We start from the raw sequence: 21,089 nt of genomic DNA, 5'->3' as shown, positions 1-21,089 counted from the left end.
TGGCAACAGTTTGAAAAGTGAACCGACATTTATAGGAGTCCGACGCAAAATGCCAAAACGAAAGTGATAGTCCTTCGGGACTCAAATCCCTTTGGACTAAAAAAAAGCAACACATAAGGCTGTTATAATACGAGAAATGATCTGTTTTCTGACATTGAAATATCACATTTCTAAGTAAACCCTAAAAAGAGACAAAAAGCGATTGTCATAGCATAAACTTATTGTTAAAGTCGTACCAATAGAAAAAGATCTTATGAGCCAACGGATAGCTGTGATCCCGTTATTGACGATTCTTTTCAAAGGGTAAAGTGCTGGTAAATTTGTTTTATGTATTTTAACTTTATATTTTGTATTAATAATTTTACATACATAATGCGTTGTGGAAAGAATTATGTGAATTTCTATTATATTTTACTGGAAAATTCTCTTTGTTATAGGTATGCTTTGGATTACACAAATGCATTTCCGGGATGAATTATCCTCGCAGACCAAGCCACCATGGCACCTTGGTTTGCACTGCAGCTTTTATATGGTACACTGCTGTGTAGATGAGATTTTCAGTGAGAAATTAATTTCTTAAACATAAAATATTATTTTCCTTATTTTCTCCGAAAAAGATAAATCTTTAAACATCTGAAAATATTTTAATTGTTTTTCTCAATCCTATTATCCCAGCGCTTTTGCTAGTGTGATCATATGTTTTTAGCTTCTATAAAATAAAATAATATTAAAAATTTTTACAGTTTTAATATTAATCTTATTCCCGTAAATTCATGTTTATAATTTTTATGCAGATTTTGCAAGTTTAGGTTTTAAACAAAAAAGGTATTTACAGGATACATAATTGAGAACTAAAAATAAAATGGAAAATTTACTTAAAATATTACACCGTTTAAATTAAATAATTTAAAGTATTATATATTAATTATGAGAGATATGTAATAAAATTCATAAATCTTTTTTAAGGCATTTGACTGGGATGAAGTATCCCAAATGAAGAGATAAAGTTGTAGGGTTTTACTTAATTTTCTAACAATTATTTTTATTTTGAAACAAGCCTTTCCTATTCATTATAATTTCACACTTATGTTTCCCTACCAGAGAGTTCTCAAGATTACGATTTGTGCAAATGAGGTAGAAACGAGTATTTAAGCTGAAGTCTGGGTCACTTCAGTAGGAGAGTGTGTTCTGCCTTTCGGCCAATTTGTTGCTGTTAGTCTAAGCTTACTGTTCTACGGCTGCACTTCTACTTTCTTGCTAGGCTACGTAGGTGATCTTTAAATAAAGGCGAAATCCGTTAGTTGATTCGGTGCAGCTTAGGCTGATTAAATTTATTTAGCGGTAGTTTAGTTTTATATTTTCTGAGTTAAAGCCAAGTGGAGGCTTAATGTACGCCAGAGAGAGGCCGCCAACTGCTAACTTATTTTGAGTTGGAATAAAGGGTCATTTAGCCCTTCTTTGGACTTGTTACTTACGTCACAAGATCTCAGTGAATAGTCGCTACACACTTCTTCAGTATTCTAGCTTACAAGAAAATCTAATTTAGCTAGGACATTACAAAGGATACAGGATCCCTTTTTCATAAAACTAAGTCATGCAGTACGTTGTGGCATTATTTATTTAATGTCAATTAAAAATATCATAGCTTGTCAAGAAGAGACATGCTAATCCTATTAAAAATTTCTTAAAAATATCAGTAACGTCAAGGGGAAAAAAATATGCACTATGAAAAGGGAACATTTATCCCCACAACTCCCCTAATTATTCGAAAATAAAAGATATGGCTCTGATGTATGGTGACAGAAATTGTAAATATTAACTGTCTTCTCAAATTGTGAAACTTAAGATGACGTCTCAGTGTAGTCAAGAAACCTGACGAAAGAAGGCTCAAAATCTGCTGAAATTCATTCTCAGGCGAACAGATTGCAACACTTTTATTTGTCTTCAAATTCTGTTTTTTTGTTAAGGCTGTGTATCCGTCAAGGATAATCATGAATTTCGGCTGAAAAACATCATTGTCAGTGAATATTGCACAAAGTCGAGAAGATTATTTTGAAGGCTTACGTGAGCAAGTCAAGGCCATTTGCAAGAAACATGCAGGATTGTCCGATAAAGGTATAATTATGCAATGCAATTATAAGAAATTTCATATATCCGCAGAACTCTGATATTTATTTACCAGTTGCATTCGGAGAGTATTTCTAGGTTTGGCTGTCCAAAATTTTCATCTTTCTTGATCTTTGAATGAACATTGAAGGAAAAACGTTTTACAGAAATGATGTAGTGATTCAGTTCTTCAATAGGTCCCACAGAATTTTTGCTTCTGATCTAAGAAGTTTATAGCCAGATGGGAAAATGCATAGTAGAGTCAATCGTAAGTATCTGAAGGTTCGTTTCAGATCGATATAACGAAACGCAAAGGAAAAAATAATGACTGTGTAAAATATAATTATATAATGTGAGTTCTTAATATACAGGGTAACTTCTCAGATTCATTAAATTCTTAGTGCATACTGTATCTGATAGATGTAGATATATTAACAAAGGCGTTAATGAGGTTAGTCTGATCGCCACGGTCAACTTGCGTAAATGTACAGGCATCTTTTTTCAGTTTGAACTGTGTTCACTAAGAGACAAAGATGTCCCATACTCTTCTAAAGTTCACGTTATAAGGTATTTCTCCCGCCTTCTTAGCATGCCTTCGTAGTTTAGTGGTCAGCACACTCGGCGCGTATTCGAGAGGTCCGTGGTTCGAGTCCCGGAGAAGGCGAACTTAATGACGAAATAACCTAATGACTTTACAAGTTCAACTACGAAGAATGCAATCTTCTTCAAGATGCCAGACCGCACATTTGAAGATCTTCATTTTAATGATCAATCATCGACTTGTGTAAGGGTACCGGCAATGTTATGAAATCATAGTGGTGGCGAGACATGAAAATTCTCGCTTTTGTGCTATGTAAAATATTAGATCCTACTGATAGGAATTTGCGACAACCTAACGACGGAAGTTAAGACAATTGAGTTTAGAACGCTTACGATTAATTTATGTTTTTTTTTTTTTTTTTTTCCTTGTGAGGAGTGGTATTAAAGCTTTTGCTTCAATAAGTTTATTGTTTTTCTTTTTAGCTCAAAAGGGGCTATTAGTATGGAAATGGAATTTTGCGTTAGTTTTCTAAACGGCATGTCATTTTTCAAATTATCCTCATCAAATATGATCGTCCTGTATAATTTTTAAAGAAATTAACTAATGAAGAATCTGCATGCATATACATATGTTCCTCGCGCAGTGAAAAAGCGACGGTACCTAGAGTCATCAAATTTTGAATAACGTAGTTGTTCACCTGAGAAAGTGCACCTGGGAGCCCGAATTTTGAGTTTTGAATTTGTTTTATTATATATTTCATATTTTGTAAAACTTTAATTAATTTTTTATTAACAAACTCATCGATCTGAAATCGAGCAGTGCCAACGCTTTTCGAAATAAGAAGTTTTTAGCTCCAAGGAGCAAGACTGTTGCCATTCTGAAAATGTAAGATATTTATCTTTCAGTTTTAATTAACAAATTCGGATCTATGAAAACATCAAAGTACTGCTGCAGCCGGAAATAAAATACTTGTATCTTCCAGCCGCCAGCGTGTTGCCATTCAGTAAAATCTTAAAAAATTTAAAATTTAATGTGGAAGATTACTAAGTAATAAACTAAGCCATTAAAGTCAATAAACACAATTCTTAAGAACATTTTGATATTTTTTAAGATAACTATTTTAGGCCGTTGACTGCGCGAGCGGCTAGTTTGTAAAGAAATAATATAGCAAATATTAAAAATATCTAGGCCAATCTCTAACACTGTATCGAGAAGTCTAGAAAGAGACTATTTTTAAATATTTTGTGATTTTTGTTATTGAATTAAATTTTATGTGGCGTAAGCGCGAAGAGCGGGATATTTAATACATAAATTTAATGCATGAAAGAGTTAATAATAAAAAGACAAAAGAAAAATTGTTAGCCACCTTACTAAGAAAACTGGTTATTGATACGATGAATGGAGAAAAGACTGAAAAAAATATTAAAATATGTGCCAAAACTTAACAGAGAATCCTAAACATATGTTCATATGCAGCTTTCAAAATTATTTTGTTGTTGAACTGATGTATGTGGCGTAAGTGCGAAGAAAACGATGCTTAGTAATAAAGCTAAAGAGAAAAACAAAATTTAAAAAAAAAAAAAAAAAAAAGGTTTAGCAGTAGTGAGTGTAAGAGCAGACTGCGAACTCAACAACAGCGTAAGAAACCTTAACAAACTCTTCTGGGAGACCACCGTTAAAATCTGAAAACTTTTAAAATGTTTTAATTTCTTTTTTCTTTCTTTCCTTTCTCTCTCGCTCTATCTTCCCTTTTTTTTTTTTTTTTTATTTGGTGTGTGTGTGTGTGTGTGTGTGAGTGAGTATGTGCATGAATTTTATAATTATAATTAATGTTTCTTCCGTTTAAACCATAGACATCATGTAACAAGGTGGAGCTATCCACCGTGCCTCGAGAAATTTCCCCGAATTCTCCAGAACCCCATTCGCCCTTATATTGACAGAGGAGAGCACAAATTCTCCGAAAGTTTTTGGTTCCTCTATATTTCTTTGCTCATATTTCTACGTTAAATGTGTGCTTCTAGCATTCCCTCTATTACCACTTATTGAAACAGTTAATACTGTACAGTACAGAAAATATTTCTTCTTTTCTCACTCGTCTTTTATGAAGCAGCTATAGTGCCAGAATGCTTTATTTCCATATATACACGAGAAAAATATATACATGAGTATTCTGTGCCAACATTACGCGTATTATTTTATTTAACGGTAGAATACCTTATATCCTGTTTCATACAGCTATTTTCTATTATCTGCGATTAAATCTTGGAGCGTATTACCAATCAGAATAAGGAAACACTATTTTGCTTTTATTATTACTTAAGTTCTGGTTCTCATTCACGGTCATTACAGCGAATAAGCTTTGCGCTGTATTTGAGATTTTTTCCTCCAAAGTTTCAAAGGAGCCACACCTAACAGCTACGGCAGATTTTCTTAACCCTTCAGTTTTTCGAGAACATCTAAAGTGAGCGAATTCGTCGGGTGGGGCCCTCTGGGACTTGATCTCCCGGCGTCGAGTGCCAAAGATCGAGTTTAGAGGCAGTCCTCATCCATCGAGAGGGGGCAGCATCCCTATAGGAAGGAAGATCTTAGCCACCCCAAGAAGGAGGAGGGCGTCGTGGCGAGCCACTTGTCCCCGGCAGCTGGGGTGCGCTACTGTGCCAGCCGCTCGAAAAGGAAATCGGAAACTGCCGTTTCCTCTCCTGCCTCCGTGTTCACCACCCCACCCCACTCGAAGTGTGTGTGCATCTGTGTGGACGCACTTGCGTTCCACCACGGATGCATCTTCAACAGTTGCTGGCTGCGGGCATCTGTCCTGCCACTGCATCTGGCCACGAATCTCCGTGTTCTAATTTGATTGCATAGCTGTGTACCGCATCCACTTTCTTAACATTTACCGCGTTGGCGGAACCTAAAAATAGCGGAACATTATTCCCGCATCTCGTGATTTCATAGGACTTCTAACACATCCCCATTATTCAAAAAATTGCGAGAATTGCCCTATTTCAATCATTTAAAATGTACTTTTTTATATTAGGTGACCAAGACGAAGGGTAATATGCTGAATTTGAAATATATTTCATTAAGCACAGTGATGCTAAAATAAAATTTCAGATCATTATGAAATGTTTTATTTGCTTATTTCAAATTGCTTAATCTGTTACGCAGTCACAGACTTTTTAATTCGAAATATAAATTAAAAGCATCGCACTTTGCCAAGTGTTAGTACTTATACTGCAAGTTTGTTGTTTGCCAAGTCGTGTAGAAGATCAGTTAAAGATCTTATGTTTCGCACAATAGAAAGAACTTTTCGCGCAATGTTCGCAAGCAATAGCAAAGCTTGACAACTCGAGTGGAGAGTAACTATACGGTAACGTTAAGTAATTGTCTAGAATTTTAGAAAAGTCCCCGTTAAACCAATTTCTATTTAAAAAAATAAAAGTTTTATTGAATTATATTGCTTAATTTTCAAAGATAAAATACGAGAAAAAACTTTTTGTTTCGTTCTTTCTTTTCCTCTTTTTTTCCCTTAAATATATGTCTATATTGGTTATTAATATTAGGCATAAAGTTAAACTGCATTAAAATCTGCCTGCCACTTCAAACTCTCACTTCACTGCTATTTTAATGTTTAAGGATTTCAATATGTATTTGATTCCCCTCTAAAATTATAACAATAATCCTTTTCCTAGATCCCTACTCTAAACTGAACAAGTCCTATACCTGGAATCGTTTGCATCGACAGTTAACAGCTGTCTGACTTCCTTTTCATCCTAATTTGAATTCCATTTAGTCTTCTTCATATTCTTAATTTTTTATTCCTCAGAGTAGTGTTCCCAGAAAAATTTCAGCTAAAGTAGCAAGAGAAGTATCAAAATTTTGCTAAAATAGCACTTGGCATTAGACATCTAGTTATTTTGTGACGTCATACGTTCATAAGCTCACATCGTCTCTGGCGTCTTCGAATTTTCCAGAAGTTTCAAACCATTTCCCTCGACCTGAATACCCAAGTTCTAATTCCATACATGATGATTGGCAGTACAATATTTAAGTAAATCTTTCTCAGAAGAGAGGATGTCAAAGCTAAAATCTCAGCTGAAAAAGTCCTTCTATAATTTAGTAAAATCATTGCAGTTCGTCTTTGTATGAATTTAAAATGTTTTATAAAATTTAATTTATTATCAATCATAACCCCATGATATTTCATATTTTCCACAAATTTGATTAATTTGCCTTGCTATTTCTTTATATATATAGTCTTTTTACCTCCTCTGAGAAAGAACAATGCACGTCATTTCAAAATTAAATTATAATTTTTCTTTCTTTTGCCAATCACTCAATATTAGAGCAGTTTCATCAAACAATTTTCCCATTTTTCAAGAGAATCGTGTTTCATAAGAATCATAGCATCCTCAGCATACGCGATTAATTCCACATTTTCAAAAAAATTTCTGTTTCAGCAATTTACCCACAATAATGTTCCAGAGCAGGGGGGCACTGCAGGAACCATGAGGTAATTTTCTATAAATATCCATTACTAAATCTTTAAAGCAATTAAAAATAATTTTTCTATTATTAAAATAACTTTTAAATCGATAAAACAAATTTCTAGGTAATTTTAAATCAATTAAACTAAACAACAGGGAATACCAATGAATAGAGTCTAATGCAGCCGAAATGGCTAAAGAAATCAAAGCTACGTGTTGTTCACCTCTAAAACGTCTGACATATCCAACAATCCGGTAAAATGCATCCTGCGTACCTCTTCCAAAGGCAAATCCACGCTGAAACTCACTACATTTTATGGTTTTATAGTTTTATATTTTAAAAGTAAGTCCAAAGTTTAAAGTAAAAGTCCAAGGGACTTTTACTAACCATAAAATGTAAAACTCTATTAGTTACCAATTTGTCTACCAGTATACCCAAAATAGTCAAAAGTTGAATGGGTCTTTGCTTTCCATTAGGCTTAGGGATCAAAATAATTCGACCTATTTTCCAACAAACTGGAAAAAGAGTAAACTTAAAACAGACATTATACAGGCAAACAAAAAAAAATCTGGGTAGTAGAAAAATAATCTCTTAATCAACGCAGAATGTATGCGATCCGGGTCTGCAGGAGCCATATTCCTCAAACACAATATAATACTCTTAACTTCATCATATGTGAATGGTGAGTCATTCCCACTTCACTCTCATTTCAGAACATCATCTTCAAAAGTATGTAAATCATCTGGTTCGTCCAAATTACACCCTTCTTTAACATATAGAGTGTTAATATCTTGTCCGTTACCCATGCCATCAGGTCTTTTTACCTTCAGCTGTAAATTTCTCCTCCCAATTGCCGTCTTATCAAAATCATTATAATAAAGAACGCTTCTTAAGAAATAATTCTATTTAAATACCCTCTTGGTCTTCCTAGTCAAACGTTTATAAATAGCCAATTCTCTTTTATACTTTATCTTACGTAAAATTTTAGTATTATCATCTAATCCAAATTCTCACTCTGCGAACTTCTCCTGTATGCACAAATACGTGTTTTAAACTTTTCCAATTCGGACGTCTACCATGAGATCACATTTCGACTCCTCTGCTGTATCACCAGATCGCAATTTATTCTCGCCTGAAGCAACATTCCAAAATCGTTTACTACAATCAATTGTTGACTATCATTTACAACACTAATTCTCTCACCAAACCTCATCATATCAAAAGTTTCTTACACAGCTTATTGACTCTTAGAATAGTTCTCGATACCAAAGTCCCTCTTCCATATTGAAGACAAGAACCTGTCATTTCGAAGATTACTTATCAATGATCGCTCAGTGATTCTTCAACATTAATTTCAAGTTTGCATTTGTCACTATCCAAGTTGCTGGATCCCATAACCAAATCTGCCCAACCTTGTCAGACAGCAGAATTAAAGGTTGCAATAGAATTTAAATCAGTAACCAAAATTAAATCACTAGACACAATAAAATAAAATATTGTTGCTTGCGTACGGGTTCGTTATGAAATGAATGCACAAGTCCGATGAAAAATGAACAAAAATTTATTATTATCACAACAAAAATGCTTAAATTTTCTCAAATTATCATGCAGTATTACAATACCTCACAGTAGTTATCTTTTAACTACTCAAATGTACAATAGAACGTAATTCAAAACAGCTAAAGAACGCTAATCCGCGAATTCGCTATAATCAACAACAGCAGTTTTCTAAACAACAACAAACTAAGCAACTCCTACAAACTGAGATGTTTTCCTCCTTTTATAAGATTTTAAAATCACGCGCTAGAATTTTCCAGTACTTTCTCGAAATCAAAAAGAGATATTTATTTATTTAATGCACGCGCTCTTGTATTTTCAATTTTCCGGCTTAGCTTTCTTTTAATATTCGTCACGCGCTGCACTGCGCGAGAAATAAAACCATTTAATTTATAATTGAACTAACATTAGCTTTTTAAATACCAAATTCGTAACACTGCCCCCTTCCCAAGGACTGCACGTGCCGGGCAGTACAATCCCTGGACAGGAAGCTAAACTTACAACTGTGGCATAAATGCATTAATAAGCATTACATTACAATAATAAACAACATGAACAATAAATGCAATAAATAAAACAAATCAAATACAAAATACAAATCAAATGCAAAAATACAAATCAAATGCAAAATACAAATCAAATACTAAATACACATTTAGAAGCAAAAAGGACCATGGTCTTACACTATTTACAATTATTTACATTACGTACTATGGCCATAGTAATGTGCTAACCTGTCGTAATGAACGACTTTAGGTTTAGAGTTCGAAGACTTACGAATCCGAACCACGACGTCATTCAGCCTGTTTAGGACTGTGTACGGACCATCCCAAGGTGACTGTAATTTCGGACAGAGTCCCTTCCGTCGAGTCGGATTCCACAACCACACCTTGTCTCTTAAATTATTTTATATGTTTTTAAGATAATTTTATCAATTCAATGATCATTTGTGAGCCGAGGATTTTATTTTACTTGTAGTAGTTGTATTTTATTGTACTTGTATTTTATTTTACTTGATGATGTAGTTATTTTGTTCTGCTCTAACCGGGGCTTTAAGTGGCAAAGTTAAAATTAATATTGCTGTCAGATTATAATTATTTTCTATTGCATTTTTAACTATAGAACACCTTATTACGTGCGACCTTGGTGTGACCTTCTGCAGGTTCTTTTCCTTTTGGGAATTCCCCAATGAACCTTTGAGGTGCTTAGTTATTTATGTTGTTTTATGGTTTGAAGCGAGTTTTATTATGTGACAGAAACAGCCTCTCTGTGAGTGTTTTTGTCTGTGATTGTTTGATTGCGTAAGTGTTTGTTTGTGTTTTGTGTCATTTTCTTATCTTTAGTTCTTCTACTAACCCTTCTTTATTTTTGGTTGGTTATTTTATGTTTTCTGTGATGTTTTATCAGCGTGGTTTGGAGGAGGGTTGACCTATTTTTAATCATATGGTCCCGCTGGGACAAGGCGGATTGGGTCTCCCTCGAATAGTTCACGAATAGTTCACCTTGTCTCCTTCGTGGAATTGATGTTCAGTAGCTCTTGTGACGTATCGGATCTTCATCTTCTCCGTCGCCAAGTTGACTCGCTCTCGTGCAAAGTTGTGCATCACTTCAAACCGGGCCTGGAGATCTTGAATATATTCCTCAGGCGATGAAGGAGCATCCGGAATGCGACCAAACAAGAGATCCCAAGGCAGACGAAGGTCACGACCGAAGAGCATCTGTGATGGAGAATAGCCGGTAGTCTCGTGGACAGCACTGCGGTAAGCCAGTAAAGAGTGGTAATTTCTTGTCCCAGTCCTGTTGGTTTCTGGAAACCACTAATCAGAGGTTATTAAGGATGGTTCGATTGAACCTCTCTACCATGCCGTCCGACTGGGGATGTAATGGCGTCGTTTGAGTTTTGTCAATGCCGAGTAGTTTGCATAGTTCTTTGATTACTGCCGAGGCATAATTCCTTCCCTGATCGGAATGTAACTGAAGAGGCACTCCGAACCTGGAAATCCAGTGCTGTATCATTACCTCAGCTACTGTGACAGCCTCTTGATCAGGAATAGGATAAGCTTCAGGCCACTTGGTGAAGTAATCAATGACAAAGAGTATGTATTTGTTGCCATCAGCAGTTCGTGGCAGAGGTCCCAAGATGTCAAAGGCGATACGTTCAAACGGCGCACCTACATTGTAACGTTGCAGCTTGCCTCGGCTGCGTTTCCTCGGTCCTTTCCGACCTGCACAGGCATCACAAGATCGGCACCACTTTTGCACGTCATGCTTTGCATTATTCCAGTAAAAGCGCTCACGAACTCTCTGTAAGGTCTTCATAATTCCAAAGTGACCTCCTGTAGGGCTGTTATGTAGTTCTTTAAGGACATCAGGAATCCGGGATCTTGGAAGTATCAGTTGCCATCGGAATGTCTTCCCATCATCTGATTCGAATTTCCGGTATAAGACGCCGTTTCGAATATGAAGTGAATCCCAGGGTGCCCAGTATTGTTTTGTTGTAGGACTACAGATAGAAATGTCCTGCCAAGTAGGTTTTCTGTTTGATAACTCTATTAAATCAAGTATGGGTTTAATGTCGCGGTCTTCCAGTTGGTCTTTCCTGACGTATCCTCAGCTCGACAGACCATTTATTCTCGACACCGACGCGAGCAATGAAAGTGTCGGTGCTGTTTTGTCCCAAGAAATAGACGGCTAAGAACGTGTAGTAGCTTACTGGAGCAAGTGCCTGTCTAAACCGGAGAGGAATTACTGTGTCAAAAGGAAAGAGTTGCTCGCCATAGTCAAAGCTGTAGAAAATTTCCATCACTATCTATACGGGAGAAAATTCCTCCTCCGCACGGACCATGCCTCATTGGCCTGGCTTTTAAATTTCAAAAATCCTGAGGGTCAAATAGCCAGGTGGATACAGAGACCCCAAGAATATGACATCACTATCCGTCATCGTAAGGGATCATCACACGGAAACGCCGACGCCCTGTCTAGAAGACCTTGCCAAGAAAGCTGCCGATATTGTTCCAGGGTGGAAGCGAAATACGAGCTGCTGACTCCGGTCGTAAGACAAATTACAACATCAACATCGGCTGATCGAGACCCGTGGAGTGATGATTTTTTATCCCACTTCTGACACCAAAAATTGTTGCGTGCGTACGGGTTCGTTATGAAATGAATGCACAAGTCCGATGAAAAATGAACAAAAATTTATTATTATCACAACAAAAATGCTTAAATTTTCTCAAATTATTATGCAGTATTACAATATCTCACAGTAGTTATCTTTTAACTACTCAAATGTACAATAGAACGTAATTCAAAACAGCTAAAGAACGCTAATCCGCGAATTCGCTATAATCAACAACAGCAGTTTTCTAAACAACAACAAACTAAGCAACTCCTACAAACTGAGATGTTTTCCTCCTTTTATAAGATTTTAAAATCACGCGCTAGAATTTTCCAGTACTTTCCCGAAATCAAAAAGAGATATTTATTTATTTAATGCACGCGCTCTTGTATTTTCAATTTTCCGGCTTAGCTTTCTTTTAATATTCGTCACGCGCTGCACTGCGCGAGAAATAAAACCATTTAATTTATAATTGAACTAACATTAGCTTTTTAAATACCAAATTCGTAACAATATCAACGTTCCTCTTGCATCAACCAAGTTAGCTTTCCAGCTAAAATGTTTTGAATTAAAATCCCCCGTGGCTAAAAACTTTTTATATCTAGTTAAAACATCTTCCAACTTAAGAAGATTCACAGCAACGTTCTCTGCAGGCGAAAAATATACCGATATAAAACTCAACTCTTGGTCTCCCACTAATAGGTCTTGGTCCCCACTACCTGTTATTTCATCTATTTCACAATGCACTATAAAACCAGTTTCCTTTTTAAAAAAACAATTGCAGTTCGTCCTCTATCTACAGCTGAAACTCTCCAAATTTCTAGGACTATACTTTTCAATAAATGCCAGGTTTCCAGCAGAGTTCCTGCAGTAAAATCAGATCAGGACTAACACCAATAACATTTTGGAGACCAAAGAGCTGGGCAGCAGCTAAGGCACAGTGGTTTAGGTTGATACTTAGAATAATCATGCAAATAAATTTACATAGTAAAACCATGCGAAAATAAAGCAAATATACACATAAAGGGAAACACAGCTGCTACAGTCTTATTATATAAAATACTAGAACCAATGAGTACATACATGGCAAAATTCATAAAAATTAAACCATACTAATCATTCTTTTAAATCAAAGTCCGTGTGATCTCTAATAAATTCAATCCATCTCTTTAAAGAGGGACAGTTCTTATCAAATGCACTGTGATCATGTTTCAACTCTATACCATACTTCTGATTAGAAACCACACAGGTAATACATTTCCTACCTTTACCTTTATTCATACAAGCAATCGCAAGATGATTTCCAGCACATTCAGCACAATGGACTTGATCTGTACAAAGTCTCTTAGTGACCATATGCTAAGCATTGTGTACACTGTCTTGATCTCAAAAATAACCTCGCAGAAAAAATACGCCATCCAATTGCCAGACATTGCTCTTCCAATTTTTCATTTTGACAAAGAGTATTAACAGAAAAAATATGATGAAGCGTCCTTCCCAGTCCTCTTGTAGGAATATCAAACAAATGTCTAGCACATTCGGCATAATGTACACAATTGCGTTTCAAGACATCTACAAGCTCATTCTTAAAGGTCTTTCTCACACCATAAAAAATAACTTTCGGTTTAATAAATCTACGCCTCCTTGGTTTTATGTACTTCCTCAAATTTTCTTTTTCTTCAATGGCACTCTTAAGCCTACCTACTTCATCTTTACTACCTAGCTTCGGCATTTTCTCTTCTAATGGACCTTTTAATTCTTAACCTTGATAATCGTCTGGCTTGATCATTCTACTAAATTCATCAAATACATCAACATCATCAGAGGCTGGCACCATCATAAGCTGACAATAGTATCGCTTATCGCTTGTTATGACAGTAGCACTCATCCCTGTAGTAATTCATGTCGAAGCCCGTGAAGGATGCTTGGCGGCACACTGCGACCATCGTCCCAACATGTCCCGCGCATTCTGCATGGGATTCATGCCCGCTGACTTTGCAGGCCACTGCAGATGCGAAATGGTTTCACTCTCTGGATAACTCCGAACCACTCGTGCTTTATTATCATACATAAATATCGCGTCAGTACCGATAGCAGCGATGCGATAAAGAAATGCACAAGAGAGTGTATAATTTCGTCGCGTTATCGAACAGCTGTGACAGAACCACCAGGAATCACGTAGAGGTCGATGTTGCTGCTCATTGCAATCCCAGATATACATGTCCTCTGGAATGATCCTCCACTCGAATGGTCGCTTTCGATGATCTGACCGTCGCCTTATCATTGCCCTTCCGGAATAGTTCTGGATGTGAAATCGAGATTCATCCGTAAAGAATATGTAACCCCATTGCGATCTTCACGTTCAACGGCGCTCTAACATGCGATGGGGGACAAAGGAATACAAAGCACAGGTTGTCCGACGTACAGTCCATCTTCATGCACTTGAGGCGACGCAATTTGGTGGGATGAGCCGTCTCGTCCTACAGCAGCAGAGAGATGCGATGCCAGCTATCGTGCTGTTAGTGATCTACGGCGTCTTGTACATAGCAACAGGAAGGCATCGTCTGCTGTTGTGGCAAACCTCCGGCGTTCAGACCCACGTCTTCTACAGGTGTTTTGATAATTTTGATAACGATTCCACAGCCTATTGATGACGCGACAATACACATTCAGCTCTCTCGCAATAGCAGACACTCTTGCACCAGTTTGCAACACCCTGACAGCTCTCCAACGCATTTCATTAGGCAAATGGTGTCTTTGACTCATCCTTTCCGCTTTGGCTATCTCGGATTACACGGAACTATTGCTGCTTGCGAACTGACGTATGGGTCACGCATGCCCCTTTTTAAGGCGTTGTGATGTGAATGAAGGATTGCGTTTTATGTTAATGACATTGCATTTGGCTATTCAACCCCTACTTCATATGTAAATTGTATGCTTTAATTCCCCTTTTTACATTCGCACAACTTTTTTCGTGCAGTTCCGTTTTCGGTGGCGTGAAATTTGTCGTGCAGATGGGTCATTTTGACATCTTTTTCATACAGATGGACGCCTGACTTTCTTATCTATAGTTTCAAGCTGAACTTTAAATTTTCGAAAAATAAAGAAAATTTGTGTTATTATTGTTCTACTGTAATTATACAGCTTCTTGTGTAAATAGAAGAAACATAAATCGTATCTTGTATAGAAACAGCTGCTATCATAGTCCTAAGCAGACTTCATCAGTTCGCTGGAAACAATAATTTTTCTCCCTTCAAGCTCTACTCAATGATTTAGCACTGAGGTAACAACAACAAAATATTAAAGACAGGAAAAAATGCAATAAATATGTTTAGAGAAACATTTCCAAAATTTCCGTGCAGTTTTGATTCTCACCTTTAACAGATATTTTTTTTCTTTCGCATGTGCATGTATTTCTGTCTGTTTTTACCAAGGGATTAGAATAGATGGAGTAAGTATGACGTCACAAAAGTGAAGCCAAGGCGACGTCATGACTTATCGTGGCCGCGGTATAGCCTACAGATATAACTACGAAACATATTGTTAAATTAAACTACACTGACTTTTGAGAGCCAATATCGACATCTGCAGGCTCATAACTCTCTTTAGGCATAATTTGCTTAAAATACCACTGAAACTTTCACTGGTCTTTTAGGTTTTACCATGTACACATTTCTCTTATAATTATAGTTTACACATTTTCATATATTTAGATTTTATTAAATTTCAAGCAGTTATTTTTAATCCTCGTGATTTTTCTATATACTAAGCAGAAAATCATTTATGTTAAGTATCAAAATTAGAACGGGAGACTTATAAACATTCAGTTATGAATAGCTAACATGTACACAACTCCGGTTTCAATGTAAACAAAATCAAACAGAAGTTCGTCTATGGCAGCAGCCATGATGAATCCTGCCGTCATAACATGATGATTCATGGCTTCATTTTCATTACTCTGAACATACGGGGAAGGTTCTCCATTTATTCTAATCACCTTGAATTTACATGGCTTTCTTTTTCTGTAATTATTTCATTTTGTTACTATTAAATAGCAACATGGTTCCATGTGCAATTTAATGGTGATGGAAACAGTAGGCATGCTTCAAATAATTTTTGGTGTTGACGAAGACGGGCAATGCTTTGCTTTGCAGTGTTATTTAGCCACAATATTGGATTGAACTGCATAGTTGAATTATTGGAAAGCAAATTAAAACTTTCGTTTGGAAAGGGTGTCTTCGGAGAGGATTTTCTGAAGTAAACTGATCCGTTAGATTGCTCAAGTGGAGAACATCGAGTCGACAGTCGATTCAGCCATTGAGAATAAAACGCGGGGCAATTTTTTTTCCCTTTCTGTCTTCTTCTTTTTCTTCCCGCACCCCTGACAGTTACACAATAAACGATTAAGAACGAAAATCGGTGTCAAAAATTGTAAAAATACCAACAGTTACTAAAAATATTTCTATGTAACAACTGTACAATATTCGACAGTTAATGAATTGTAATCTTGTAAAAGTATATATTTGTATGTTTATATTAAGCTGCTTTTAAATTTCGAGAGATTATTTTCTCTCATTATTATTGTTATCATTGGAATGTTATTGAAACAACTCTGACCAAATCACGTTGTGCCAGCTGTATCTCCCAACAAGAAAATTATATTTTTTCCAACGCTTGTTTCAGCATTCCAAATCATTATTCGAGGAACTCGTCAAAACTTTTTTTTCTGTGAAATATTAGCGAAAATCTGATCAGGGAAAACGTGGGAACTTTCATCAGCTTTCTACTTTTATACAAGAACATTATCATACGGAACAGACACTGAAAGGAAAGATACATTAATTGCTAATTTGAACGATTCAAGAATTTCATAAGAATTTCAATGGTTGGCCTAAAAACATAACATCCATTTCTTATACAAGACCGCGAAGGATACATCATTGTCGACGCGCGTGTCTACAATATGGGACCAAGTTCTGATTATTGCGCACAAAAATATTGGACTAAGGCTCCAGATTTTAGCGGGCCGGAAAATCCTTCTATGCTTGCTTACCAACCCGTTTTCTCCTCATGAAAACAAGTTTTCGGGGACAGTGAATTATACTGTCTATGTCTTCAGACTGGGTTCGGCATAAAACAGCATGTATTCTATTTTTCCATTATGAAGTCGTAAGATCGAAATTCTCTTCGAAAAATCCACCTTTGTTTATAAGCCTCTTCGGGAGGATGCATTTTCATGCACTGAAATATACCTTCTCACTTTCTGACGAAGGGTTGAGTAGAAAAAGAAAAGTGAAATAATATCAACAATAATGATAAAAAGAACAGAGAGAGTCTCGTCTGCTCGCCCAGACACGTCAAATATCTCGGGTCGGGCTGGCGAAGCGAGATAAGGCAGAGCGGAAACCGAGGACCGGAAGCAGGATGCGCGCTCTTTTGTGCCCCGGCGAGGACACCTGTCGGAATCACAAAAAACGACACCTTTCTCCTCCCCTCTTCTCACTTCGCGTCGCGAGGAGTGTTCTCTTTATTGGAAGGGGTGCCGCCCAGTGCACCAACCCCCTCTCCTTCTGGGTGCTCATCGTGGTCTAGAGGAGTAACAGTGAACCTGTGGTACGTGAGTTCTTTTCAAGGAGTAAGCTAGATTTATTTGTTTATTATGCAAGTCATAAAAAACTGCGTGAGTTGCTCTCCCCCCCTTTTTTTAAATCCAGTTATACTGAGTAGAGATTTCTGCTTTGCACAAAATCTGAAACACGGCCATTTGACAGTCGAAATTAGTAACTCAGTAAAATTTCTGCTTAAATCTGCAGTCTTAAAATATCAAAGCACCCTATATTCTTTCAGGTAGGTAAATAATACAAGAAATTCTTTGCCTCCTCCTTAACAAGTATCAGTTTTCTATTAGCAAATGAAATTTAGTCTACCTTTGGCCAGCCAATGAGAGTGAGCGAAATAATAATATCAGATTCGCAAATAAGCCATAAACTAGCTGTCTAATCTCAAGTTATAATTAATTTGAGTTTCATTTTAGGATCATAAGATTTCCTGCGAGCAGGTATTTGAAAATTAACCTTGCTTTCACCGGATACATTCCGCTTGCCAACTGGACACGCTTATTTCAAGAAGATAAGGACACGTTAGAGGAATTCTTTACTTCTTTGCAGTTCCCCATCACTTATCACTTGTTGTTGGAGTTGTCTTATCACTTATTAAGTTAGAGACTCATGACGAATGGTGATGGGTTATCAACCTCCACGTATGACTTCGGGTACCAATCTAGAAATTTTAGGTTTCTTTGCGAGTATAACCCACCCTTTTTTTTTTTTTTTTTTCAAAAACAAACAAACAAAAAGCCCCTTTTGTAAGAATCGATTTTTAAGCCTGCCAGTTATTAGCCGGATATGCTGGTAATATTCGTCAAGGACACATAGAAGGAATGCCTACTTGATTGTCTTAAGAAAAAAAAAAAAAAAAAAATTAAAAAACTTAAGACTTTTTAAGGGCTGATAAACCTATTTTCTGGAATGTAATAGTATCGATTTAAGTAGTAATAGTATATCAATTTAAGTTAGATTAATTAATACAAAGTATACGAGGCTATCTGCCTAAGGGCAGATGTATCGTTCTGAAGGACATTTGAAGGACTTTTTGCTTTAGTGCAAGGCAGTGACTATTCGCCAAGTGACAGGCTGGATGGCAGGTTGTAGCCGTTATTCCATGTTATCACATATGAATCCGAGCTATTTCTCTAACTTTATACTAAACTGCTAATTTCTGGATTGAGCGAGCTCGTGATAAAATGAGGCAATAGAAACATGTGAATTACAAGTCATTTGACCAAAAGAGGCAACAGAAAGTTATAAACTAAAAATCAGTTTGAATTGTGCAACCGAAGCCCACCAGCGGCAGAGCGGTAAAAGCCACTGAATACTGGTATTTCGGTCTAGGGTTCAAGTCCCGGCGAACGGACTGGCTGCATGGACGTTTTTGTGGTTTTCCCCATATGAAACGTGGATACGAGCCACTTTCCCTTTAAAATACATCCACGGGGCATCCCTACCTTTTCGTGCAGTGCCTAAGTGCAGAGCACGTAATAAGTGAAAAACAAAATCGTGAAACCCAACTATAATACCACAAAATTAGCTTCTCATCTTAGCTTTTAAGGACTGGATTAATTTTGTTATGAAACGGACTAATTTTTGAGATTTTTAAGAGAAATAAAAACATGCATTTTGCACAATTCTCTAAAGCTGTACTTCATATTTCATGCGTTCTTTATATCTTAGTTCATGCCATAAGTTCTCAATTGAATTTACGTCCAGAGACTGACTGAGAGAGACATGGCAGAACTTCAATTCCGTTTCATTCGAATCAAGTTTTGATCAACTTTATTAAATGCTTCGAATCATTATCTCGTTAATAACGCCACTTCAGTGGCATGCTCCCTTTTTGCCAGTGCTAACATTATGTTCTTCAAGATATCTACACATATTTCTTTGGTCGTACTATCATCTATACTAAAAATTGGGCTCACTCCGTATAAAAAAAAAAAACAACTCCACGGAAAAAAACTGCCACCTCCCCTTTTACAGTTTTCCCGGATTATTTTAGATTATATACCTGAACTTAAGGAAGACTGACAAACTGTTTCTAGTCATTTTAAGTAAATGTAGGTTTGTTTTTATTGCTCCGAAATACCATTTCCCCATTATTTCTTCCATTTTCAGGTCTTTTTCAGCATGATATAATTCGCGTACAACCTTTCGGTATGTATTTTCTTTAAAACGGAAGCTTTCTTGGTCTTGAAGAATACAAGTTTTCATTCTATCAGCATACGTTGGTTGTTCTAACACTTACGCAAAGGCCACTTTCACCTTGAAGCACTTTGCGGTACAAAAATGATTTCCCTTTTGACTTTTAGAAAGGCTTAGCCCAACGTTCAGGTATAATTTTTACATGTATCCCAATAAAAACTTTGCGGAACATCCAATCGATTTGGCAAATCTCAATGATATTACATTGCTGTGCACTTAAAATAGTTAGTAAATCTGTCACTATTGCAATGCTTTCCTGTATCCAAATTTTTTTTCAGTATAATTTTTTTAAGAAAGCAGTAGTTTTGAAAGAATTTCGAAGTAAAACCGAAATAATAACGCATTTTTATATAATTTCTTATCTTTTAAATGGCAAATGTTTTGTTTTGTTAAGAGGCTTTTGTTTGTGGGAGAAAGAGAGTACAGTGCTTTTTTTAGAATAATTCAGAAGAAAATATCGTGTTACGAAAACGTTACAATGATAAGTGAAGATACTAGCATAATTAGTAAATTAAATCTATAGAACCAACCAAATGCGCAATAATCAAAATTTTAAAACGTTAAAATGACATTATTCTAAAATTTGCAAAAACATAAGAGATATTTCTACTTTTCTTTTGGCCATAGCTACGTATTGTTTCAATAGTATTTTAATATATTCAATTGAAAGAAACTTTCCAATTGTAAAGATTAAATGCTTTTTGCTCTGTGTGGTTATAAATAAAGATAAATAAATATGTTTTCTTTTGCTATAATTTAGAAAAATACACTCGTACGATATGCAAATTTCAGTTTTCTCCTAATTAAAGGAAAAGAAAAGAAAAATAATTTTCAACTGATTTTAACAGCCATGAAAAGAAGATATGTCATATTTACTCTAAAGAAAGAATGTATTTCTATTCTGAAATTGAGTCTTATCTTATAAACAGGTATGTTTTTGATAAATGAAATTGCAAAATAAGAGTAAGGGGTTTAATTATTCTAATGCATAGAATAATTACACTGTTTGAATACTAAATAAATCACACACGTTATTTCGATATGTATAAATGCGTAACTATACCGTTAATCACAATAGTTACGTCTTGTTTGCGATTTTAATTGACGATTGTATCCGCTATACTGATATACATGAGAACAAATAATTAACAATATATGACTAACTTCTTCTCATCTTTTATTTGTTTTGAAGCCACAGCCACCGGTATTGCTATTTTAAGGAAACCGAGAGGAAAAAATAATAAACTAACATTTATGTTTTTTGGAAATTACTGTGAGACAAGATAATTGTTTATCCACATTCGTATTTTTAAAATTTATCCTAAATTGTAAGGAACGTTTTGCATTCGGGGTCTTCGTTTCGAGGAAATACGGTAGTTGTTGGTCTTCCCAGTAGTATAGAAAAATTTAACATAGTGAAGAATAATGTAGTTATTTGACAATCAGAGCTTACGATTTTCTTTAT

At 35.9% G+C, this 21,089-nt stretch overlaps 1 long non-coding RNA gene across 4 annotated transcripts in view; it reads left to right on the top strand.

Annotated features, from left to right (window-relative positions):
• The first annotated feature begins 17,279 nt into the window (after positions 1-17,279).
• The window catches only part of LOC118195832 (uncharacterized), a 77,570-nt gene continuing 73,760 nt past the window's right edge, over positions 17,280-21,089 (top strand). For all 4 annotated transcript variants that reach the window (XR_015040674.1, XR_015040673.1, XR_015040675.1 and 1 more), the window contains exon 1: positions 17,280-17,420. This is a non-coding gene — a long non-coding RNA (uncharacterized LOC118195832). The remainder of the gene's footprint in view (positions 17,421-21,089) is intronic.

This window comes from Stegodyphus dumicola, chromosome 4 (genome assembly GCF_044657685.1).
Source record: "Stegodyphus dumicola isolate Sdum_Otavi_A_Nest chromosome 4, ASM4465768v1".
NCBI lineage: Eukaryota > Metazoa > Arthropoda > Arachnida > Araneae > Eresidae > Stegodyphus > Stegodyphus dumicola.
The sequence above is the reverse complement of the archived record's forward strand: the minus strand, read 5'-3'. Positions and strand labels throughout refer to the sequence as shown.